Source organism: Pelodiscus sinensis, chromosome 1 (assembly GCF_052426305.1).
Source record: "Pelodiscus sinensis isolate ZL-2025 chromosome 1, ASM5242630v1, whole genome shotgun sequence".
NCBI classification, from domain to species: Eukaryota; Metazoa; Chordata; order Testudines; family Trionychidae; genus Pelodiscus; species Pelodiscus sinensis.
The window spans coordinates 316,180,233-316,206,347 of NC_143052.1; the positions used below are offsets into that span (position 1 = coordinate 316,180,233).

Sequence of the window (26,115 nt, forward strand, 5' to 3'; positions counted from 1 at the left end):
AGAAAGCACGGGACAAGCAGGGACTACTTGAGTCCCTGCTTGTCCCATGTTCCTTGCAGCACTTCTGCTTTTGAAATGTACAAGAGCCCTACAAGGGTTCAAAAGTAGAAACACCCACAGTGGGAACCGGCATGAGTGGGGACTGAAGCAGTTCTCACTTGCACCGTTTCCCGCTGTGTCTCTGCCTCCCCTACTCCTCACAGAGACGGTGCTAGGGGAACCCGCTGTACCATTTCCCTCCAGCACTGGCGCCTGCTCCCTCTCTGTTGCTGCCTCTCTCATAGAGGCAGTAAAGGGGGGAGGGAGCAACATGTCAATTAGTCACTTACATCCCTACCGGGGCCTGGACCTGATGATCTCTCAAGGTCCCTTCCAATTCTATGATTCTCGCTCTACAGTCCAGGGAACCACAATGTGCTCAATCTGTACCATGCTGGCATCTGTTATTTAATGAGTTATTCTAGCCACTGACTAAGTCTCACTACAGCCTAGGAGAAGTAATCAGCTTAGGAAAACTGACCATAAAAGACCACACACAGCCTTAAGGCCCGTAGTCTGGAACTAAGTATATACAGCCGGTCCCTGACTTATGAACACCTTAACTTATGACGATCCTCACTTACGACCAACCTCGCAGTAGCACGTTGTGTTTGCGTGTCTGTGGTCAGGCAGCGTGTTTACGTTTCATTCCCTCATATACATATCTTGCCCTTGCTGTATTTTCAGTGTTTGCTTGTGGCCATCATGGCAAGTAACAGGAAAAGGGCTAGTGATAAGGGTGGTGAGAAAAGAAAGAGAAAAACTATTAATTTGTGTGACGAGGCGGGCCGCCTCCTCCCCATGGACGCAAGCCCGCCCCGCGCTGAACCCGCGGTAGCCCTGACACTCCTGGGAACCACCCAGGGAGCGGAGGTAAATTGCCGCGCCTGTTCCGCCGCCGCGGCTCAGCTGGCGAGCGGCGTGCGGGAAACATGGCTGGCTGAGGAGTGGGGATATGAGAAGGGGGCAGAGTAACCAGGGCGGCGCCTGACGTTATCAGGACCCGACGCCGGCGCAGGCCCTTTGAAAAGCCCCATGGAGCCGGGGGCAGAAGGGGGAGGAGAGTGGAGTGGAGCGGGGAGTGAAAGTGAAAGGAGAGGAACCAAAAGCGAAAGGAGCAGGGTGGAGGGAGATAGGAATAGCACCAGAGGAGTAGGTGGAGGCAGCACAGGAAGGTGGAGATCACGGAGGTACTAGCTAGGGGGTAGGAAGGAGCCCAGGGCGGGCAAGACCCGGCGAGCTGGTGCGTTTCGGGCAGGCGCCCCACCAGCAGGACAGGTCTCCGTGCACCTGTCCTCAGGGCCCTGGGTTGGGGTCCGAGAGAGAGGGTGGGCCCGGACCCCCCTACCCCACCTTGGGGAACTACCATCCAGGAATAGCCAGAGAACTAGAGAAAACAGAGAGAGGGACCGGACTCCCCTGTTACAATTTGGAACAGAAAATAGCAATAGTGAGACAATACGAAGGGAGTAAAACAGTATTGTTCATGTCGCGTAATTTAGGGCTGTCGAAATCCACCGTAAGCACCATTATAAAGGATAGTGGTTGCATTCGTGAAGCAGTGAGATGGTCTGCAGCTATGAAATCAAAAATTCTATCAAAGAAAAGAGCAGGTCCCATCCTGGAAATGGAAAAACTCTTAATGCTTTGGATGGAAGACCAAATTGAAAAACGCATGCCATTAAGCCTCATGACGATACAAGCTAAGGCTCGTAGTCTTTTGAAGACTTAAAGAAAAAGGAAGGGTATGACTGCAACCAAATTTTCACTGCCAGTAACGGTTGGTTCAACCTTTTCAAGATTCATGAAAACTTCCACAATGTGAAATTAAGTGGGAAGGCAGCCAGTGCTGATTGGAAAATAGCAGAAACTTTCATAGAAGAATTGGATAAGCTGATAAAAAGAGGGAAATTATTTGCCAGAACAGATCTTTCACATCAATGAAACAGGTCTCTTTTGGAAGAAAATGCCCAAACGTACCTACATACATAAGGAAGCAAAAACTATGCTTAGTTTTTCATAGACCATCTAACAGTCTTGTTAGGAGGCAATGTTTCCAGGTATAAATTGAAACCCCTCTTGATTTAACACTCTGAAAACCCTAGAGCCTTCAAGAATATCAGCAAGGCTACTTTACCAGTCCATTATCGTGCTAATAAGAAAGCACAGATGACACTTACACTTTTTGAAGATTGGTTCATGAACTGTTTCATCCCTGAAGTCAAGGCATATTTTCTGGAGAAAGGAATTCCTTTCCAAATGTTGCTTATTGTGAATAATGCTCCAGGTCACCCTCAATACCTAAATGACCTACATTCCAACGTGAAAGTGGTGTTTGTCTCCCAATACCACATCTACTCTCCAACCCATGGACCAGGGGGCCATAGCTGCTTTCAAAGCATACTATCTTCACAACACATTTGCAAAGGCAGTAGCTGCCACAGAATGTGAAAATGGCAAAACATTACGTGACTTTTGGAAGGACTATAACATTCTGCATTGCATAAGGAACATTGCTGCTGGGTGGGAGGAAGTCACTCCACAATGTATGAATGGTATATGGAGGAAAATCCTAAAAAGATTTGTGAACAGTTTCAAAGACTTTGAAAAAGAAAAGGGACTAGAAGACATTTCCAATAACATTGTACAGCTGGCGAAAGAAGTGGATCTGGTAATGGATAATGAAGACATACACCAACTGGTTGAGGATGTTGGGGAGGAGCTGAGCAATGAAGATTTAATGCAGCTGGAGGCAGAGAGGGTAGCAGAGGAAGAGACACAAAAAGCTTAAGAAGAAGAAAAAGCCCCCAATATATTGGTGATGAAAGAAATGGCTGCAACCTTCAGCAAAATAAATGAAGGAATGCAAATGTTTGAAAAAAATAGACCCTAATGTTGCAAGATTCTCAAAAGTGGATCATTTAATTCAAGATTCCCTGGCTTGCTATAAGGAAATTTATAATGAGAAGAAAAAACAAATTGTCTAATCCAAATTGTCTTTTTAAAGAAAGCCCCCAGCACTGCTGCCTCCCACACTGAACCAATGCCTTCTACAAGCAAAGGCACTGCTTAAGTAGAAGATGAATCTGTTGATGATGTTGTTACTGTAGTAGTGTCGCCTACCTCCTCCGATTCTTCATCTAATTAATTCAATTCACATTAGTGTATTTAAATTACTGCACTGTGTTTTGTATTTCATGTTCATTTTTGTCAAATACAGTTTGCTGTCACTGCAGTAGTGTTGTTTTTTTCGTGTGTTTCTATTTTTCGTTGTTGATTGCTGTTTTGTTGGTGCTTGGTTACTTTTGGAGTGCTTCGTATAAGGGTATTTCCAACTTATGAACAAATCGAGTTACTACGAGCTGTTCGGAACATAACCCATTCGTAAGTCGGGGACCGGCTGTATTAATTTACAAAAGCAAGGGTGTAACTATTTTGGGGTAGGTTTTGTAGAAGGGATAGAATCCTCATATAGTCCCATGTGGGCAAGCACTGGAACCTGCAAGTTAATTTCTCATAATTCACTGAGCAGTTGTGATTTGTCAAACTCAAATCTGAGTAAGACATAGGCCTTTGCCTTTCAAAAGAAACCTGAAGCTAACCCTAAGGAAGAAATGGTACAGCAGCCAAATTTGGGAAGACTGTTTAGGTCGCTTAATTTAGGGCACATACAGCATTTTGTTGGACCAGTGTGAGGAATCCACCATCGTACGTCTAGTACCACAATTTGTAGAATTTTTCACACAACCTCCACTATAAAAGCCATAAAGAAAAAAAAAACAAGTGGGTGGTGAAACAAACAGCTGAAGCATAAAACTCAGATTTCATCTCTCAGCAACAAGCATGGGTGTTAGTTCAGAAGCATCTTCACAAAGCTCAGATTGCAGTCCACTAGGAACAGCAATGAGTCCCAGAAACAGTAAGAAGTCCAACTTACAGTTCAGCAACAATGGTAGCCCAACAAGAATAGCAGCAGCAATTTCAGGAGCAGTTGCTATACAGACTTAAAAAACCAAGTGCAGTGTAAATCTCAACATTTCCTAATCAGAAATGGAACTATTTCCAGAAGCATACCTGATCATTTATAAAGGGTGACTATTGTAATGCAGGAGTCATCATCATCTTAGGAGTTTAATCAATTTCTTTGAGGGGAGAAAAACAGATGGCATATCAGGGCCTGGGAAAGGATGCTACCACAAACTATGAGAATGTCAGATCTGCCATCCTAGACAAGTTGTGAATCTCTGAGAAAATATTCAAAATGGTTGTTGGGGGTCTCTTTCCTTGGAGGTGCAGCCATGTGTCTATGCTTAGCATTTGACAGATTGGGCAATTTGGTGGCAAAAGAGTAAAATTTACAGACAGTCAAGGAAAGACTAGATCTGCCAGTGATAGCGCAATAGACTAACTGATTGGAAGAGTGATAAACCAGGTGCACTGACACCCGCTATCTATACTAGGAGTAGTGCAACAAAAGGCACAGAATGCCAATTCCTTTAATGGAAGCTAGGATCTAAACCAACATTAATCCAGTTCGTGGCTAGATTTTGTTAGCCTTGAGGTACGTGAGTTGAGTGAAAGCTCAACATTCCATCTCTCTCACAATCTAAGTTCCCTGTAAGGTATGCAGCAAGGCGACCCCACAGCTGCCAATTGATCCCCACCCAGAGGTTTATGGTTGCCACACAGAGAGCTTCCTGTCTGGGGAAGAGCACTCCCTCAGCAGCATAAGCACCTTGCTCCAGACAAGGAGCGTGCTGGTAGAGAAGTGGACATAAGTGGGGGGTGGGTAGGAGGGAGTAGGTACATGGCTGGGACGGGAAGAAGCCAGAGGGGAGGGGAATTTGGAGCATGCAATAAGTACAGGAGAGGAGAGGTTTGATTACAGCAGCTAGGTTTGCTTGCAGCTTCCTGGTCTGGGAGAGAAGGAGCAAATTGCATGGGGTAGGTGGGGGAAATGGAGACAGTGCTGGCATCTATGCAGTGAGGTGGAGACAAACGTTTGTTTGGAATGTCTTAACTTGCTCCCATCTGGCTTGCAGGCAGCAAGAGCCAGACTGTCTCAGCACAACAGCCCTAGTTGGGCTGCAGATATAGGACTAACTCCTGGGATGAGGCAGGCTGTATGAGGTGGTGCCAAAATGTCAGGTGGTTTAAAAGCTTTTAGTCTGCTTCTGAATACTGGAAAAGGCCTAACTCATGACATTTACATGATTACATTTCAAACAAAGTTTACATAGGTGTTAATGGCTTAAGGCCCTGTTTCTCAAACTGTGGGTCCTGACCCCCCCGGGGGGGGGGGGTCAGGAGCAACTTAAAGGAGGGTCATGAGCAGCACAAAGTTTGAGAACCCCTGGCTTAAGGTAAGAAAGGAAAAGATTATTTTAACAGATTTTTAAAGTGTTGTGGATATCTGAAAAGTTCTGATCTTAATGGTTTTTTAATCCTGTGCCACTAGTTAAACTGGAAGAACTTTACCATGAATCCTGTTTAATTTGTTTTGCCTTTCAATTGGAATTGGATTCCGGACAAGTGCTTTGGGGGCTTCTACGCTTTTAGATAGTGATACACACAAGGTGAAAGTTTCAAACCAGAATTTTTATATGTTTTACAGATCTGTTTCATTTGCATAGCATGGATCTTAAACTTTCCTCAAAGAAAGTATATAAACCTGAGTGAATGCCTTCCACTCTCCTTTCCAGTGTCAGTAAATAATATACTAATATTTTCAAGGAGAGCATGACTATTTCTAGTTGAACATAGATTGGTTTAGTATCTTAAAGCGGTGCATATTTTTAAGACTTTTACTTAATGGCCATGTCTTTGATTTATTTATAAAGCTATTTGCTGTATGCCCCATTTTGGTGTGTTTATTAGCTTGAGTTGTTTGAAAAGATGATAATACATGTACTCCAAGAGTAATATTAGTTTTATTTATTTGATTTCATATTTTAAAAAATCTTAAGTGTTGCTCCTTGTTAATTATCCCTTGTTTTAAAATATTGTCTTCCATACCTATGAACTATTTAAAATACATATTTATACCTAGGTGTGTGTGTTTGTACTGGAACACATTGTACAGCCACATACAACCTCAATATTGGTAGTGCACAAAAGAAATTTCAACCCACCCAAAAGAAATTCAACCCACCCAAGAATGGAAAATGTTAGAGGGAACTCAGCTCATCATCCTAATCTCTTCCCTTCAAAAGCATGGAATCATAGAATACTAGAACTGGAAGGGACCTTGAGAGATGTGCAATAGTATGAGCATCTGATGTTGTGGCTTATGTGGTTAGGTCCTGTGATAGTGTCACTTGAATAGATGTGTGGACAGATTTGGCAATGGGGTTTATTGCAGGGGTAGGTTCCTGGATGAGTGTGTCTGAAATGTGGTGTGTGGCTGCTGGAAAGAATTTGCATCAAATTGGGAAATTGTCTGTAGGTGAGGATTTGCCTATCTCCCAAGGCCTGTGAGAGTGAGGGATCGTTTTCCAGGGTAGACTGTAAATTGTCAATGATATGGAGGGGTTTAAACTGGGGGCCATAAGGGATGCTAGTGGTGTTCTGTTATTTTCCTTGTTGGGCGTATCTTGAAGTAGTTTCCTGGGTACTTGTCTGGCTCTGACAATCTGTTTTCTTCACTTCCTCAGATGGGTATTTAAGTTTTAAGAATGTGTGATAAAGATCTTGTAGGTGTTTGTCCCTGTCTGTGGGTTTAGACAAAATCAGGTTATATCTTAGGGCCTAGTTGTAAACAATTGAGTGTATGATGTGTCCTGGATGGAAGTTAGAGGCATGTAAGTAAGAATAGTGGTCAGTAGGTTTCTGATATGGTGTGGTGTTAATGTGGCCATCATTTAATTGTACTGAAGTGTTAAGGAAATGGATCTTGTGTGTGGACAGGTCCAGGCTAAGGTTGATGGAGGGGTGGAAATTGTTCAGATCCCTGAGGAATTCTTCTGATAAGTCCTTATGATGAACATGCCATCAATGTAGCATAAGTAGAGGAAGAGTGTCAGGGGATGAGAGCTGAGGAACATTGTTTGAGGTCAGCCATAAAAATGTTGGCATATTATGGGGCCATAAAGGAGCCCATAGCAGTACCACTGACTTGAAGATATACATTGTCCTCAAATTGGAAACAGTTGTGGGTGAGGACAAAGGTGGCCGAGTTATTCCTACCTCCATGCAGTGAGTGGTCAGTCAATGGTTGATGTATTGGTTGTATCCTATAATGTAACTGTGGATGTTTTCATTAACTTGCATGTAAACCAGAAGCAACTCAAAGACTTCTATCACAGAAGCCCTGTACTTAAGCCTTTCCCTGGTAATCTAAATGTAGCTTGCAGGACCTCCAGGTAGTCTTTGTTTTGCAGTTGCCTTAATCACCAATGTAAATACTTAGCTAGCTGCCCTGGAAAACAGGAACTTTGGAAATAAGTCTCTGAAAGTCTCTTTAACCATTAATTTTCCTTAACAATATCCATCCAATAACTCATTGGCCTAGGCTTATTGGTTAATCTTGTCGACTGCACACATTTTCTCCCCACTTACTGCCTCTGTATTGGCAAGCAGAGGCAGGAAGGGGGAAGCAGAAGCTAGTTCTGAGGGGAGCTTGCTTAAAAGCTGGTTCCCCTCAGCACCAGCTCTACAGTGCCACCTACCCTTTCACCCCACGCTGCTGTCTTTATCAGAGGCAGCAGTGCAGGGAGGCTGTCACAGAGCAGCATCTGTCTGCGGTGGGCCCGAGCTCCCTGAGGACAGAGGCTGCTCCGCCTCCCATGCGAAGCAGCCTCTGTCTGCAGTAAGCCTGGCACACTGCAGACAGAGGCTGGTCCACAGTAGCAGCCCCTGTCCTTGGGGGCCCAGGCTGCTGCCAGAGCAGCCTCTGTCTAAAGCGGGCCCAGGTTCGCTGCAGACAGAGGTTGCTCCATGGGAGGTGGCACAGTCTCTGCCTGCGGGGAACTCAGACCCCCCTCAGACAGGGGCTGCTGCCAGACCAGACTCTCTCCATGGCCAGCCCAGGCTGCTGTAGACAGAGGCTGCTTCTGAGCAGCCTCCTCCACTTTCTTCCCCTCCACAGCAACTTATGTCCACAGAGAGCTCAGACCCCACCACGGCCAGGGGTTGCTGCCACCCCATGCATCTGCCTCTGTATCAGAGGCAGCAGCACCAGGTGGCAAGCAGCTGGCCTGTGTAGGGAGCTGGTTTTTAAACTGGTTCCCCTCACAGACTGGGTTCTGCCTGGCACCCTGCGCTGTTGCCGCCAATACAGAATTGGGCTCCCTGCAAGTGGGGCCAGAGTGCACTGATTGCTGGCTCCCCTCCCAGGGACTATAGAATAGTCCTCTGATGGTGTTCTAGCTGTCATTACCTACTCCATTTGTCTCCACCACGCCAGGACCTATGTCCTTCCCAAACCACAGCACTCCTTCCCCTGGGTATGGCACTCTGGTGATGCCTACCCCTGGGTTCCTCCACTTCAGGTATGAGGGGGAGCAGCCAGCCACTGTGGCATAGGGCTACTCTGTGCCTGAGGGTCACAGAACCATAGAATCATAGTATTGGAAGAGACCTCAGGAGGTCATCGCATTCAACCCCCTGCTAAAAGCAGGACCAATCCCAATTAAATCATTCCAGCCAAGGCTTTATCAAGCCAGCGGGATGGGCCATGGGCCGCATCTTGCTTGTCCTTAGGCTAGACTAAGGATCACAGTGGGGTACTGAGGCAAGTGGTAGGATCTATGGGTAGCCGGCTCCTCACTGGCAGCTGGGAGCCCATGGGATCAGAGGATGGCACAGCCAGTAGCCTGCAAGGACCGGCCACTGGCGAAGCTGGAAGCCCACGGGGTCCAGAGGTCAGAAGAGCCTGGAGCCGGCACAGACCAAAGCCTGTGGGAGCTAGGTTCCAACACAGCGAGGAACCTGGCAGCCCATGGGGCCCCAGTCCCTCAGAGATGGTTTAACCATGTAATCGATTTAAATTTTAATCAGTTATAGCCCACAGTCAATATTTTCAGAAGTTTTTTATATCCCTTGTTTTATCTTATATTACTAAAGCTGCTGTCAAGTTACTGAACATTGACACAGCAAGCTGGTAATACAAAAGCATTGCTTTCAATATCCATTCACTACTATCCACTTCAACGAAGACTTCATCAAGCACATCTAATAAACGTGCTCTTCTAGTGCAGTAAAGACACTAAATAAGTACATGTTCCAGTAAACTGAATGGATTTATACCTGCCAGGAAGCAATAAACAGATATATTGAAAGGGAGCAACAGGTTACCTTGAAAAACCTTTGGTACATGAATGGTTTAGTTTCTTTGTAGCTCAGAAGCCTGTTAAACTTCTAAATACTCATTTTTAGTATACATGGTCAACATTGGCATTAGTGACCTTTGCTAGCAAGTAAAACCTAAGCAACTACTCAGAGCGGTGGAGCTTTTCCCCCCTGAAACTAATAATCAGGAGTGATCTTGACCAAATATTCTTGGACTATCCCACAATTATTTGTACAGAGGTGCTCAAAGGCCCCAAAGAGAATTTGAGCTCCATAGTGCTAAGTGTTGTAAAACTTAGCATGAAACAGGACCCCACCCCAAAGAGATTACAATCTAGAACATAAAGCCTACAAATGTTGCCGCATATGCATAGTTTTTCTAACAGGTGTTTGTAAAATTAAGTCTAAATTAAGACAACAGAAAAGGACAAAAACTTTTTAAACTAAAGACAAACAACTTTCTAAAATAATCTCAGGCTTGGGTCTAAGAAATTTTCAACTAATTATACATAACTAGAACTGAAAAGATTTTTTTTTGGCATAACAAGTTTCCTTATTTTCCCTATTTGTGGCTCTTTCATCTGGCAGTGTGGGAAATTAATTAATCTGTTAAATACTAAGAAGTGTTTTTAAAACCACAAAAACCACAACAGGGGAATTCTAGAACAATTGCTGCACACAACTACTTTTAAACTCCTCCTTAAATTGGCTATATTTTAAGTTGAACTTGCCTTTTTAATATAAGTGGTTCTATGAACTCTGAACACATAGTTATAGAAATAGTTTGAAAGAATTATCCAAACAGTAAAGATTAATTATTGGTTACACAAAGTCAACTGCTCTTGATTCTAAACAAATATTTCCACAATATTATACCTAAGAAAATGAAGTTTAAACTGACTACCTGAAAGGAACCGATCAAACACCATTATGAATGCAAGTGAATCACAAGGCTTCACATGTCACAAGTAAGGAAAAGGAAAATGGACAGGAAAATGGAGGAAGTCTTTCAGAAATCAACATAATAGAGGAACAGTTGTCTCATCACAGATGACCTATTCCCCAATCCGTAGGGCTGTGTCCTTGAAACAGCACAAGTGTTATGGTCTCTGAGTAGTTCCAAATCTGAAGCATAACCCTTGATTCAAGACCACCACCCAGCCCTCGGATTATACACCCGAGCTTCATAAATATGGGCAGAAGTAGAGACTTCCAGATAGCTAACAAGTGCCAGACTAAAGCTAAAAACTGTTATTTCGGGGCAAGAAGGTTGGATTTGGGACACCTCTGGAGGCGGCTTGTTTGGGGAATTTGGGTGTTGTAGCCCTGTGGCTCTGGGATATTGAAGACAAGGTCGGTGAGGTAATATCTTTTACTGGACCAGTTTCTGAAGGATTCTGTGCAACTCGAAAGCGGTCTCTCTTACCAACAGAAACGGATCCAATAAAAGATATTACCTCATCCACCTTGCTTTGGAGCAGCTGGCTGGAGTGAAAGAGGCATGGAGGGGGAAAGGGATTTATTGGAGCAGGGCGCTGGGGGCAGAGAGGGGCCGGGGAGCTGCTCCTGGGGTTGGTACCGGGCGGAAGCGGGGTGCCTCTTACCTCGCCAGAAACCACTGCGCGTCCACCTCGCCTCACCGCGGCAGCCGCCCGGCCGCTCGGCGCGCCGCGGCCTCCTCCTGCCCGGGGATCTCACCAACGCGACATCGAGGAGCCACCGGCAGCCAAGGCCTGGAAACAAAACGGGCAGCAGCCCCGGGGCCACCTTTACTCGCACGCCGGCCCGGCCGGGGCCCGCTGCCTCCAAACCCCGCCTCGCGGAGCGGAAACTGTCCGGCGGCCGTCATGGCCACGGGACACCCCGGGGAGGCGCCCACACTGCGCCGTTACCACGGCCCAGCTCCCCTCCCCGTCCTGGCTACGCCCCCCCCCACCTGCCCCTGTCCCCCCGCCCGGACCTAGCTCCACCCGCTGCTTCCTGCACGGTGCAGCTCCGCTGCCACGCCCCCACTTCCCTACGCTCCCTGGCCCGGTGCCCCCAGCAGCCTGGCCGCCCCACGCCCGCCCTGCCTCGCTCTGGCTGAACCCTGAGCCCCCGGCCTGCCTACACCCTCCGCCCGCGCCCCCTCCAGTCCCTGGCCGGGCTACACGCTCCCCCGGCTCCTACCCTGGCCCCACCCCTCTGCGGTCGCCGCCTGCTCCTGTTACTGGGGTCTCTGCCCCGGGGGCTGTGGAGATCCCCCCAGCTCCGCCCCACCGCTGCCCAACGGAACGAATCTTGCTCCACAACCTTCGGGCAGGCTCCTTGCAGCAGCATGTTCTGAACCGTCGCCTCCGGGCCCCTTGGCTCGGCTCACTGTGATGCTGGCTGGGGGAGTCGACTCCGCTTAACCCGGGGGGGAATTGCCTGCTTCTCCGTTAGCATCGCTGGGGCTGCTGCATTTCACCTCCTCCTCCCCTAGTTATTGCAAGGGCTGCTTGCGAGACAGAAGCGCTGCTAGGAGGAAGCCTGTGCTCAAGGCTCCTTTCCTCTGGCAACACCAAGCAAGTCGCCGCCGCCTCCTCCTGGAGGGAGGCTGGGTTGGAAATCAGCACCTGCTGCTGGAGATCACTAAACATTGAAATCGGAAACCAGGAGGAGCCTCCAGGGATCGTCCTAGAGAGGTACTGCACCCCTGTCCTGCCCTGGAGCTCTTTGGCCTAATGAGAGAGACAACGGGCTGTCTGCTGAAATCTAATCTACACAAGTTAACTAGCAGCAATCTATGTTAAAAATCTGCAAAAGAAGAGAGGTTGAGCTTAGGGGTGGTCATGGGAGTGAGGGAACTACATTTACCCATTTAGCAGCAAAATAAGCATAACTGTAAATGCTTGTTTGATGCCTGAATAATGACATTGGTACTGGTAATTGCTGGAGCCCTGGTTTATAGGAAAGAGCCAGAAAATTTTCATCGTGAAAACCTAGTGTGTGATTACCATACAGTGTCCAGACACTTGAGACTTGTAACACAGATGAAGCACAACTGCTAAATCAGACTTGTTTGTACTGGGACATTTTAACAAAAAAAATCCAGCCGCTGCCACCACAGGTTCTAATGCCAGCTCTGAGCAAATCTCATTAATACAGTATTGAAAACAGTTGTTAAACCCATGAGAAAGCTACTGTAGTGCCAGTGTCAATAACACCAGTACAACAGTCAAAATGGATTGGCAGGATGAATATTGCACTACTGAACCACTTTTTAAACTGCGGAGCCTTAACATATTGCCAAGACCATGCAGGACGGACCATAGTTTTTCATGTGATAGATGGGATATAGGATTTCCTTTCATTTACTTTCTTCTAGTTGCAACTGACTTCCAACACTGGTCAACAGTTAACTCTCAGCTATCAAAAATTAAAGAAATAAGGAGATATTTTATCATTGGGAGTGTATTGATCCACATGTTAAGTACCAATACTCATCTGGGACTCCGTTTATTTTGATGGTGTCATTGATGTATATTAATGCACAGTATGGTGCATCTGTCCATATTACTTCAAGCACTAGTATTATATTTGCCTTTCTTGTGAAATGATTTTTACCCAGAAAAATCAAAATAGTTTAATTGAAAACTTTGATGCTGACCAATTAACTATGGAAAGGAGCTAGTTCAAAGGACAACAATACAGGAATAATTTCAAAAATTCATATTTTAGGGTGATAGGTGGGCTATGAAGCACCAAAGCCACATGAACAGCTGACTTAAGAACATAAGAATGGCCGTACTGGGTCAGACCAAAGGTCCATCTAGTACAGTAGCCTGTCTGCCGACAGTGGCCAGCACCAGGTGCCCCAGAGAGAGTGGACTGAAGACAATGATCAAGCGATTTGTCTCCTGCCATCCTTCTCCAGCCTCTGACAAACAGAGGCCAGGGACACCATTTCTATCCCCTGGCTAATAGCCTTTTATGGAGCTAACCTCCATGAAATTATCTAGCTTCTCTTTAAACTCTGTTATAGTCCTAGCCCTCTCAGCCTCCTCTGGCAAGGAGTTCCACAGGTTGACTACACGCTGGCTGTGTCTAGACTGCATCCCTTTTCCGTAAAAGGGATGCAAATTAGACACATCGCAATTGCAAATGAAGAGGGGATTTAAATCCCCCCTGCTTCATTTGCATAAACATGGCTGCCGCTTTTTTCCGGCTCGGAGTTTTGCCAGAAAAAAGCGCCAGTCTAGACGGGGATCTTTCGGAAAATAAAGCCTTTTCTGAAAGATCCCTTATTCCTTATTTTAAGAGAAATAAGGGATCTTTTGGAAAAGGCTTTATTTTCCGAAAGATCCCCGTTTAGACTGTCGCTTTTTTCCGGCAAAGCTCTGAGCCGGAAAAAAAGCGGCAGCCATGTTTATGCAAATGAAGTGGGGACGATTTAAATCCCCACTTCATTTGCAATTACGATGTGTTTAATTTGCATCCCTTTTACGGAAAAGGGATGCAGTCTAGACACAGCCGCTGTGTGAAGAAGAACTTTCTTTTATTACAGTAGTTTTAAACCTGCTACCCGTTAATTTCATTTGGTGTCCTCTAGTTCTTCTATTATGGGAACTAATAAATAACTTTTCTTTATTCGCCCTCTCCACACCACTCATGATTTTATATACCTCTATCATATCCCTCCTCAGTCTCCTCTTTTCCAAACTGAAAAGTCCCAGTCGCTTTAACCTCTCCTCATATGGGACCCATTCCAAACCCCTAATCATTTTAGTTTCCCTTTTCTGAACCCTTTCCAAGGCCAAAATATCTTTTTTGAGGTGAGGAGACCACATCTGTACATAGTATTCAAGATGTGGGCATACCATAGTTTTATACAGGGGCAGTAAGATATTCTGTGTCTTATTTTCTATCCCTTTCTTAATAATTCCTAGCATCCTATTTGCCTTTTTGACCACTGCTGCACATTGTGTGGAAGTTTTCAGAGAACTATCCACGATAACTCCAAGATCTCTTTCCTGATTTATCATAGCCAAATTAGCCTCCATCATACTGTACATATAGTTGGGGTTATTTTTCCCGATGTGCATTACTTTACACTTATCCACATTAAATTTCACTTGCCATTTTGTTGCCCAAACACTCAGTTTGGTGCGATCTTTTTGGAGTCCCTCACAGTCTGCTTCTGTCTTGACTATCCTAAACAGTTTGGTATCATCCGCAAACTTTACCACCTCACTGCTTACCCCTTTCTCCAGATCATTTATGAATAAGTTGAAAAGGACTGGTCCCAGGACTGACCCTTGGGGGACACCACTAGTTATCCCTCTCCATTCTGAAAATTTACCATTTATTCCTACCTTTTGTTTCCTGTCTTTTAACCAGTTCTCAGTCCAAGAAAGGACCTTCCCTCTTGTAATAAATAAAAAAGCTTCTTAGAAATATTTGCTTGTTGGATGAGGCAAAGTGCTAAAACTTACTGAAAACAAAGTGGAAATTGTTCCCAATTAATATTCTTAGCTAGTTTGGACTAGATTGGGGTGGGCAATAATTTTTGATCGAGGCCACTCCAAGAGTTTGGTAAGTGATCAAGCCTTCTTCCATGATATTAATGGAGGAGGTTTGGTGTCTGTGATGGAGGTTGGGTGCAGAAGGGAGCTTGGGGTAAGGGATTGGGCTGCAGAAGAGGGTGTGGGATTTGGGAGGGAGTTTGGGTAAAGGAGAGGATTGTGGCCTTGAGCAGGAGACTGGGGTGCAGAAAGAGATCCAGGGTCCTGGAGGGGATATGGGTGCAGCAGAGGATTCTGACTTGGGGGAGGGATGCAGGAGGGAGTGTAGGGCCTGGGAGGGGTTGTGACCTGGGGCGGGAATGCGGGGATCTGGGTTGTAACTGGAGATTGAGGTGCAAGGTCTGAAAGGGGGTTGTGACCTGCATGAGGGGTGCAGGAGATTGGAATGCAGGGTCTCAGAGGGGATAGGAGTGCAGGAGGGGGTCAGAGGGTTGGGGCTGGGAGGTGTTTACCTGGGCAGCTTCCGGCCAGCAGCCTCGCAGGTTCCTCAGCCAAGGTCCCTGCCTTCCATGCCCCTACAGCAGCTGTGGGAGCCATGTGCGGCTCTGAATGCTGTGAGTCTGAAGATGGAGGAATAATTCACATGGTGCCTGTCCTGCAAACAGGCAACTGCCATTGGCCAGAAACCAACCAATAGGAGCTGCAAGATTGTGCTAGGGCTGGGGGCAGCATGTAAAGCCTCTCCTGCCTATTGCTGGGCTTGCAACCTTCAGAGAACTGCTCTGAACAAGGTCGGGAGGGGAGCAGGCAGGGAATGAGGCTGATGGTCCCCTGGGCTGGATCTGGGGGATTGGTGGGTTATATTTGGCCCACAGGCCATATTTTGCCTGCCCCTGGACTAGATGGTTAGTCTCTTCAGCCAAGGTGATTGGATTAGTACTTTGCATCAACTTTGACCTTACAAAATTATTTGCCATCAATAAGTTTCTTCTAGCATTCTCTAAAGTAGAAGTTCTTAATCAAAAGTTAGGGTGCCTTGGGAGGCCATGAACAAGTTAAGCTGAAAGTGAAGCTCAAGATCCAAAACCCAAAGGTGAAGCAGAAGCCCTGTGGTGTGGGGCCCTGGCAATTGCCCTGCTTGCTACATCCTAAAGCCAATCCTGGCTTTTAATCTACTGGATATGCAGAAAAACAGTTGTGATGGCACAGATGTGCCATGGAATTTGGGGGAAGGGAAGGCTCAGAAAGAAGAAAGCTGAGAACTCTTGCCCTGGTGTCTTCCAAATGTTATGACGTTTAATGATGTTTTCTTTTGAGGATCTCCAAGTGCTTTGCATGTGTTAATTAAGCCTCACATACTCCTGTGTTAATTAAGCCTCACATACTCCTGTGTTAATTAAGCCTCACATACTCCTGTGATGAAGGTGAATAGCGTTGTACCTATTTGTATAGATGGGGAAATGAGCTCTTGATGCCTTAAGCATTTTGCCAAATATCACAAAGTATATCAGACACAGAGCTGGAAACAGAGCCCAGAAATCCTGAGTTCAGTCCCATGGCCTAATTACTAAACAACTATTCCTCCTACCTTCTTTTTGCTTTGTGGCAACAAAGTAGTCAGTTCCTTTTCACCATCCTACTGTGTCTGCTCCTGAATGTTGATAGTTGTGGCTTAATGCCAGGAAGGCTGTCAGATCGTATGAATGCATCTTTAATTTTGAGATCACAGCTCACCACTAGACTGAGCATGTGCAAAATATGGTATAAATTAGCAGATTTAGCCAGCGTTGCTCACATCCTTAACTTCTTTTTAAATAAAAGGAAAATGTACGTGCTTTATTTAAATGATTATATTTTTCAAAAATGTTATATTTATGAAGTTAATTTTTTATTTTGGATTTCTTTAAAAAGGGATTATTATAATTCTTCCATTAATTTTTTTATAGTAAATAATTTTAAAATGGGAATTATATCAAGTATATTTTTTCCTTCATCCCTCTAAATCTGGGTTTGGGAACCTAAGCCCTGGGGCCAGATGCAGCCCCTGGCTTGCCTGGATCTGGCCTCCAAGACTGGGCCCCCCACTAGCATTGGGGAGCCCACACTGGTGCTCCAGCTACCCCCAACCCCACTGCACCGCTGGAGCACACAAAATCTACTAGACTGGGCCCTCCTAGGCTCTGGTGTGTGAGGGGAATGTGGGGAGTGTCTTTCTCCTTCTTAGTCTGGGGCCATGTCAGTGAGGGTATTTTGTTTTGTTTGGGGTTTTTTTGCTTTTCACTTGTGTACGATCCCTGATTGATTTTTCTGTGGGTCATCAGTCCTGACCCAAAAAAATTTTCCCAGACTTGCTATAAACTTTTATCATTCACTATATGTTAACAAAAAAGATCTATAGTCAGTTTGGTTTGCAGTAACATTGTCTTCCAGTTTTCAAACCTTCAGCATTGATTTAGCTGTGCCAAAACAGAGCACTACTCCACATTTCTCCATTTAATCTCTTTTTTGTAAGGTTTATTGAGAAACAATCCTATTCCAGGTTCATTCTATTTTTCTGGCTCATCTTAGTTCAGTCTCTTTCAACATTTGCTCAGTTGTATCAATTTTGAGGACTGTACAGTTTGAACCTCTTTAATCCAAAACTCTCTGGTCCAGAAACATCTGTGGTCTGGAGTGATTTTTATTAGCCAGATGTCCACTTTTCATGAGTGTGGCCAAGTTTCCCATGGTCCCATAAAATTTGTTTCTGACACCAGTCCTAACTCTGTGTTCTTTGTTATTTAGTTCTAATTTATCCCTAAATGTCCTCTAACTGCCCACTAAGCAGTGAAAGTGCTGGTTATGCTGCTAGACAATACAGGCAGTCCCTGACTTACGCGGATCCGACTTATGTCGGATCCGCACTTACGAACAGGGCTTTCTCGCCCCGGAGGTCGAGGTGGCGGATTGCTACCTGCGAGCTCCGGGGCGAGAAAGCCCCATTCGTAAGCTGCTCCGGTGCCCCTGATCTGCTGGAGACCGTCTCCAGCAGACCAGGGGCACCGGGCGGGTTCCCGCGCTTCTGAGGCTTTGCCAGAGCAAAGCCTCAGAAGCGCGGGGAACCGCCGCTGCTGCCGCTTCAGTCCCAGTGCCTGTGGTCTGCTGGGGACCGTCCCCAGCAGACCACAGGCACCAGAACTGAAGCCGCAGCAGCGGCGTGGTCCCGCGCCTCTGAGACTTTGCCAGAGACTTTGCTGCGGCTCTGCTCCCCGTGTCCCTGGTCTGCTGGGGGAGGGGGGGCGCAGCTAGTGTGCCCCCCCCCCCCAGCAGACCAGGCTTTTGTTTTGGACCCTGGGGCAGAGCAGCTGGGGCGCTGCCGGTTGGTCCCACAGCGCCGCTCTGGGCACTACTGGACCAACCCGGCAGCACCCCAGCTGCTCTGCCCCAGGTCCTGATTCAGCCGCTGCTGGTCAGTTTCAGCAGTGGCTGAATCAGGACGCCTGGGGCAGAGCAGCTGGGGTGCTGCTGGGTTGGTCCAGTAGCGCCGGGGAGCGGCGCTACTGGAGCAACCCAGCAGCACCCCAGCTGCTCTGCCCGAGGCGTCCCCAAGTCAGCCGCTGCTGAAACTGACCAGCGCTGACTACAGGAAGCCCGAGGCAGAGTTGCTCTGCCCCAGGCTTCCTGGAATCAGCCGCTGATCAGTTTCAGCAGCAGCTGACTTGGGGAAGCTTGGGGTTCTTAAGTTGAATCTGTATGTAAGTCAGAACTGGCGGTCAGTTTCAGCAGCGGCTGAATCTGGACGCCAGTTCTGACTTACATACAGATTCAACTTAAGAACAAACCTACAGTCCCTATCTTGTACGTAACCCGGGGACTGCCTGTATTGACGTCCCCTGGTTTGGAAAATTCTCTGGTTTGGAACTGGTCAGGTCCAGACTAGAGAGGTTCAACCTGTACTCGATTTGGTGATTCTGGCTCTCTTCTATTTGGTTTTATGAGAAGCAATCCCAATACGGGCACATCCCATTTTCCTGGCACAGCCAAGTACCGATATTGCTTTAAGTTATAAGAGGAAACTTTATACCAAAATTGGTGGTCTGAGCTCTTACCATGTACGAGGAGTTCTCTATCAAACAGACAAACTCTCTAAAATGTATAGTAGATTACTGTCACTCATAGTCTTAAATATATTAATGTAGTTGTCACTGACAGATATTCTAGTATTAAAAACTATGAAGAAATAGTCAGACTTCCAGCAGAGATTACGCTAACCTTGTAAATTTTGTCCACAATGGGAGCTATGCTACTACCTGTAGGAATGTGAGTTCTCTGTTGTCCTGAGAAAATCTTTTTTGTCTTGCCAGCAAAATATGGCAGACTATGTAACATATTAAGATGAGAGAGGGATCACACTCTATTTCCAATCAATATCATGGTTAAATGATTTTTCCCTCTTATGGCGTGTTCCATAAGTGCTGCAGTCTTAATTATCAGAGCCATATACATATGATGGATAAGATATTAGAGGAAAAGTTAATTATGATGAAGTCTATATTTCAGAGGTTTCTGTTGCCCTTGTACCCCTTTTGCCCTCTACAGAACTGGTTGGTCACATGATCCTGGCTTTATTTTGTTTTCCAACTATTTTTGAGCTAATTCACTGTAAATAAGGAATTAGAGGCCTGTAAAAGCACATGGAATGCAGGAGAATTAGCTTAGCTGTCTCTAGTAGGATCCACTGCTTTGTGAAAGAGGGAGAAGAAATGAGAACTTTCCTCAGAATTTGGAGCCACTAGCAGGGTAGCATTAGAGAAGCCAAACAAAAGCCAGTCTGAGATTTTTAAAGGCACCCAGATCCAATGAGATTTGGATACCTAATTTTCTTAGGCTCCTCTAAAAATCCTAGCCTTAGTAGAGTAGTCCATACAGATTCTGCAGAAGTGGCAGCAATAGAGAATGAGCCAATGGTCCCTAACGGGTTGAAAATATTTTCTGTCCTTGAATTACTTGCTGCATGATCAATTGAATGAACATATAAATAGTCTTGTTTGAGCCTTCGTTCTTATTTCCCTGTATGCCTTTGACTTATTCTTTTGTCCACAGTGAAGAACTTGGCTCATGTTAGGTCCCAGTCTAGTAATGATCTCTGGGTGGTTGCAGGGGTTTTCCTGCATGGAAATCTCTGCAGGCGCAGAGCCTTGGTAAATGAATACAAAAGAGTACCACTCTGGTTTAAAAAAAACAGCATTAGTAGGCTTTACTCTTGAATTGTTGTCAGTCTACAAGCAGTATTTTTCCACCAAAGTTGGACATTGGCATGTTCTACGGGACTTTTCTGTTTTTTCCTTTTCAGTCTGACCTTTCTTAGTCAATATTGTTTCTGAATAGTTTCACCACTTATGGAAATTTATAGCTATCATGGTTTTATTAATCATTTATCTAGAACCACAAAGCACTACACAGGAAGTAGTGGTATAGGCAGAGATAATATTACAAACAAAACAATGTACAGGATTGGGTTTGGACATTAGTCAATGAATATATAACAGGAGGATTTTGAGTAGTTCTGAAAAAATGTAGCAACTCTGAAGCACAATGCTGTTATTTTACTGCTTTCTTATATTGCAATAGTGCCTAGAGGGTGAGGGTGCTGAAACTTCTTCCTCCCCCCAATTCATATGGGAACTTTGCTGTCTGTTCCCCTTCTTCAGGGAGTGAGGGGAAAGTGCACAGTTCACTGCATTCCTTACTCTGTTTGGGGAGCACAGGGGGGGCAGACAAACCTGGACCCGCCCCAACTGCAGGATATGCACTCTTTATGAGAAGCAATCCCAGAACAGGCACAGCCACATAATGCAGGATCCTAACTGTATTTGAGATAGCTTATTTTCTGTTCACACTAAAGAATATTTAAATGTGCTGCTTATTTTGCTTTTTTAAAAGAGCATTAAGTGCCATTATTTGTACCTGACATTACTGCTTACTTCACTTGTCAGACTTGTTGCCAAAAATCTACCAGTTGCTTGGGTTTTAAGTGAATTTAGTGACTGATGGCAGTGTAAATCGGAGACCTGAATTTATCTACTGAGTAAGTCCAACATGTGGTTTGTCCTTGCAAGCTTCTCAATATACTTCCCCACCAATATGCATCAGCCAAGTCTTGAAGGGTCCATCTCAAGGGGAAAGAGGATAGTTTACTCTCTAACTTATTCATTTGGTCAGCAGTATTAGAAGAGACTCAGACTTTTATGATCAAAGACTGCTTGCTTCCTTAGCCTCAGACACAATGGCAATGATGTTTTAAAAAGTTTGGAAATGGTGTGCAAAATCAAATATAAGTGTCAGTTTTAAAGCAATTCAGTGAAAGCAGGAATTTTTTAAAAAATTAAATATTCTCTGACAATGAATCTTGCTACACTATTGCTTTATTTTGGAAATCTGTTCCAGAGACTGAACAATGGATGAGTCAGTTAAAAGCAACTGCAATGCTGGAAAAGATTATTGGTAATTTTCAAAGTAGCAGAGAATAATAGAATAGAATTAATTTTGAAACTACTTAAAGTATCAGGAGACTTCAGCATGAACTTTTCTGTAGTAAACTTGTGGCCTCAATGGAGATTGTCAGTAATGACTGACCGTCTTTTCTTTTTTGAATAGCCTCTCAAACACTACAAGGCCAATGTTTTCCTGGATATTTGACTCAGGAGTGTTGAATTGCTCCATCCTAAGCATTTCATAAAATAGTTTTACAGAAAAAGGTCATTTTCCCATAGTGTGGAATCCCGAACAATAATGCATAAGAAAAAGGAAGTGAAACTGATTGGTTTAGTCCTACTTTCCAGACTGACTATAGTAAGGAGTGGAGGGGGAAATAATTGTAAATTATATTTTTAAACTAGAAGAACATATTATTCATTTCTTGGACTACAATTTACTGATATGTAATATCATAAGTGCCTACAGATAGGGCACAGTTCTGATTTTCTAGAGATTTGGTACTCACATTGGGGCCAGAGTTTCAAAACTTTAGCTATTCCACCTGTGCTCACAGTGTAGGTCATGTAGGCATCTACTCTAAGTATTTGTGCACACAGAACAAGCACTGAAGCTGAAATGTTTCAAATCTGCCTAGGATATTACATGCCAAATTAATGGGAATTTAGCATTCTTGCTTTAAGTTATGATAAGAGGAAGCTGTATACCAAATTTGGTAGTCCTAGCACTTACTGTTTAGAAGGACTTCTTGAACAGACAGACAGACAGATTCGCTCACTCTCAGACAAATTCTTTCAAATATATAGTAGATTAGTTTTAATAATTTAAGGTCATGCTGTTATTTCTTTATAGTGTGAATAGCACAACTGGAGCCCTGATCCTTGATGATGCTGTAATCTATAGCTACACTATTATACAAAGAGAGGCATCCGTCATGCTGTCTGTTACAGCGAACAGACTTCTTGTGAGACTTCCCACCTCTGGCAGGTCCTGAGGCATCGGGCAGGGAGGAGGGGGAAGGGGAAGGTGCAGCGCAGGTGCTTAGTGCACCTTTCATTTTCCCACCGAGTTGCTGGAAACAAATCAATTGCCACCAGGTAATAGCACATGGCCCGCCCCCCTCCCCCGGCAGTGTGACCCATATGCCGTGTTGTGGCCCAGCTCGTCTCACCCACCCTGAGTGCGCCAGGACCCAGGTGGGGCTGCTTTGCCATGTGGCCAGCGGGTTTGGGGGAGACTCGCACTGAAGTGGGGTCTAGAAGGCTTCCCCCAAACAGCTGCCAAAATCCAGCTGCCCCCCTGGTGCAAGCCTGGACCCCATGCCTCCCCAGCAGCCCATTAAACACCTGAGTCAGCCCCTTAGTACTGTCCTGGGCTTGCAAACCTGGCCCTGAAAATGCCTCCCCCGCCCCATTGCTGTGACCCTGAAATTCTCTTTCCTCTCTGCTCAGACTGGTTCAGCTAGGATAGTTGCCCATGGGCCAAGTGTGTAATAGAGGCCTCACCTCACCAGGAGTGCAGGGAGTCTGGGCAGGCTGGCCAGGATCCAGCCTACCAGCACCTGGATGATGGACTCAAGCGGTCTCACAGCACTGTCTGATGGGTGTGAGTGCATGGCACGCAAGGGCGAAGAAGCAGGGACATGGCCATGGCAGCAGCATGTCCTTCATGAGCAAGATGGCAGTTACATCTGCTTTTGCCCCCCATGCCAGGCCAACCTGAGTGTACATCTACTGTCACAATGGGACAGGTAATTCTAGTACAAATCATAAATGATAATGCTCTAAATTAAAATAACACAATAAAAATAGCTTATTATGAGCAATGGGGCATATATAATATGCTCTTCTTTGTCTGGTGGAAGAAAAAAATGCTGAATTCATGTGCACCATTTTGTGAGACTTAATTCACTAGTTGTTCAAATGTGAATGTTCTTCCACTGATATATATAAATAGAACAAAGCGGTTGTTGTTTTTTTAAATAAGTGTAATCCCCCTATCCTGTTTACTTTCCCTGAATGAGGTGTTCAAGAGAGAGCAAGTCTGCTTTTACACAAGTTTGGGAAACTGGGCCTGAGGATCATTAATGTGCTCTGCATTGTGTGTCAGTGTGTGTTCACCTCAGGCCAGTCCCACTCAGAACAAACCATCAGGAGCTATTACTAGAGAAAACTCTCCAGTCTCTACTTTATATTTCTGATGTGTATTCTGAATAAGCAAAAATCACTCCACCTTCAGATGGAAACTGCAGACCTCAAGCACACGTAGTAAGAATTTAGGATTTTTTAAAAGAGTTCTGGCAAAAAGCCAACTGTGTGGGTGTGGCTTGTCAGAATCACAACTCTGAGGTAAAGGACAACAGTAAGCATGTGCAAGATTGGAGGCTACTATCATGTGCAGTAAAGGAGGACAGGTCAGTTAGCTAAATAGTTAGGTTGGTCAGAACCCACACATACCAGTTCCAACTTAATTTAAAGATCAGAGCTGTCAGTCAGAATTCTGAGATAATGATTAAAACTGAGCATGCACTAGTGAGAAAATTGCTTCTATGAATAGGAAGGTATATAAAGAAAGAGCTACAATGTAGAATAAAAGGTCAGCTACCAATAACAGTTTCAGAGTCTGTGTCTTAAAAGGAGAGTGGCGTGCAGCAATAGCTGGGGAAGCCAGCAAGAGAAGCCAAAGAAAAACTGCTGCCGAGAGAAAAAAGAAAAGCTGGAATGGAACAGAGCTAACCAGCAGAAGCAGAAATTTTTAAAATAAAGCAGCAATTTATTTGTAGAGTAAGCTTAATATTTTTAAATTATAATTTAGTATAAGCATAGGGTAGTATACAAGGTGAGTGTGTATACTTGCAGTGTGTGTGTTTTAATTATATTTCACTTATGTAAACTTCAAAGCAATTTAAGATCTGATGTCAGCAATTTATTGCAAACTGCTCACTTGCAACAAATTGTTTCACTTAGAACCACTTAAACTATATGTTATTGTAGCTTAAGTGCTCTTTATCTTGCAATAAGAGATTTTTCTCTCAGGGATTTTGTGCTTTGTTTAGGATTTTTAGATCATATTGTAGTGGATTTATTAGTTACTTTAATAAAAAGATACTTTGTTTTGGAATGAATACTGCCTGTGTCAATTACTTTATCAGAAGATTACATCCTTGTCCTTCAGTGTATTCCTGAGCAATTCTGGGAATGTTTACCACTACATGAACAGACCGAGGGGGGCAAAAGGCAGGTTATTATAGCAGCACTCCAAAATCCTTAGGGTAACAGAACAAAGCTTTAGTTTGTAAGAAAACAGAACAGATTACGGTCCAGCAACCTCCTCTTTACTTGCCTTGTGCACCCTGCTTCAGTCAGCAGTAATACTTCTTGTTGGGATGGCAGAGGGTACTTCCCAGTAGGAAACAGGAAATTATCCTGACATTCAACAGCTTGTATTCCATAACTTGTAGTCTCCCCTCCCCATTCATAGATGCCAATTTCCAGATTTTCTGGGGGGTGTTCAACCCCTCTCCCCACTTAATCCACCCTAGTCCCCTCCACCACACTCCTTCCCCAATGCCTCATCCCTGTCCCACCTCTTCCCACACCTCCTCTGCCCCCTTCCTGGTGGGTGCCCCATATTCAATGCTTTTTCATTGTGTGGAGGAGGCATGATCTAAAGGGTAGTTCATATTTCCTCACCTGCCTAATGCCCAGCCCCAGGGCCACCGTGCTCTCCCTGTCCCATGGTACCTGTGAAGGGGCACCTTGTCTTCTCACTGAGCCTGCCTCCCTCTCCCCCGCCAATGGCATGTTGTGCCGCTCTCCCTAGAGGTCAGAAACCCATGTGTGGAGCCAGGAGGGAGTTGCTTTTAATGCCATCCCCTCCTGGGAACTGAATTCCTACCTGGAAGTTGCCTGAGAGCCTTGCTGAGGAGGAGGCAGCTTTTGCTCCCTACCCAGCTTGGTTGCTGGGAATCCCAGCAGTACAGCCTGGGAAGGGAGCAGATGTCACCTCCCCAGCCAGGGTCTCTCAGGCAACCACTGCACAGGGCTGCAAAGCAGCCTCTCAGTGGCTGAAAGGGCCTGGTCCTGTCCTTTCCACTCCTGACATTTGGGCCATGCATCACCCAGGCCTGCCCTTACCCTGCATTTTCTCTTCCCCTGCTCCTCCTCCTGCCCCCATCACTTCTGGCACATTGTCAAACAGCTGATAGTCACAGGTGGGAGGCACTTGGGGGGACAGGAACAGGCTGCTCAGTGGGGTGCAACTCTGCTGGGAGGTGCTGGGGGGAGGAGTGGCTTGTAGCTGTCAGAATGTCATGCCCAGTCCAGAGGGCTGCCATCAGTGCCAACCTGTCCTGCACTGCTCACTTCTGGGGACCATGTGTGAACTGCTGTATCAATTTATAGTTCCAATTGGGGAAAGGATGGCCCTGAGCTCCACCGCTACCCACAGGCGGTCCTTTAGCTTCATGGCATAGGGCGGGGCTGTTTCTCTTGGGCATTCAGTGACAAATGGTAGCTACTGTACTCTGCTCTAAGCTCTTCAACAGCTCGGGCCAGAAATTGCTCCTGAGGTGGCAGGCTAAAGACTAACTGACAGCCCCTTCCCCATCAGATATCTCACTGGTCAGGGATGGGGAATTTTGAAGGCTAAGGAATTCCAGTGGTTGTGAGCAGATACTTTTACCCAGTCCTCTGTGTCTACCCTACAATTTGTACAACCACTGAATACAGAGACTCACATCTGGTGCTGTGTAGGAAGGTGGGATATTACTCTGTTCCTCCTTAAGATTTACTCTCCAATATTTTCACTGAGTGGCAGGAACCTCTGG

At 45.5% G+C, this 26,115-nt stretch overlaps 1 protein-coding gene and 1 long non-coding RNA gene across 8 annotated transcripts in view; one reads left to right on the forward strand and one right to left on the reverse strand.

Moving 5' to 3' along the window:
• The window catches only part of ZC3H12C (zinc finger CCCH-type containing 12C), a 78,222-nt gene extending 66,340 nt beyond the window's left edge, over positions 1–11,882 (reverse strand). For 5 of the 7 annotated variants that reach the window (XM_089775631.1, XM_089775632.1, XM_089775636.1 and 2 more), the window contains exon 1: positions 10,932–11,297. The gene's annotated coding sequence lies outside the window, so the exon portion shown is untranslated. Of the gene's footprint in view, positions 1–10,931; positions 11,298–11,496; positions 11,581–11,619 lie in introns of those variants that run through there. The other 2 variants (XM_089775634.1, XM_089775637.1) reach the window with 2 other exon arrangements.
• Positions 11,856–26,115, forward strand: part of LOC149525878 (uncharacterized) — a 28,688-nt gene continuing 14,428 nt past the window's right edge. The window contains exon 1 of the long non-coding RNA XR_016348553.1: positions 11,856–11,993. This is a non-coding gene — a long non-coding RNA (uncharacterized LOC149525878). The remainder of the gene's footprint in view (positions 11,994–26,115) is intronic.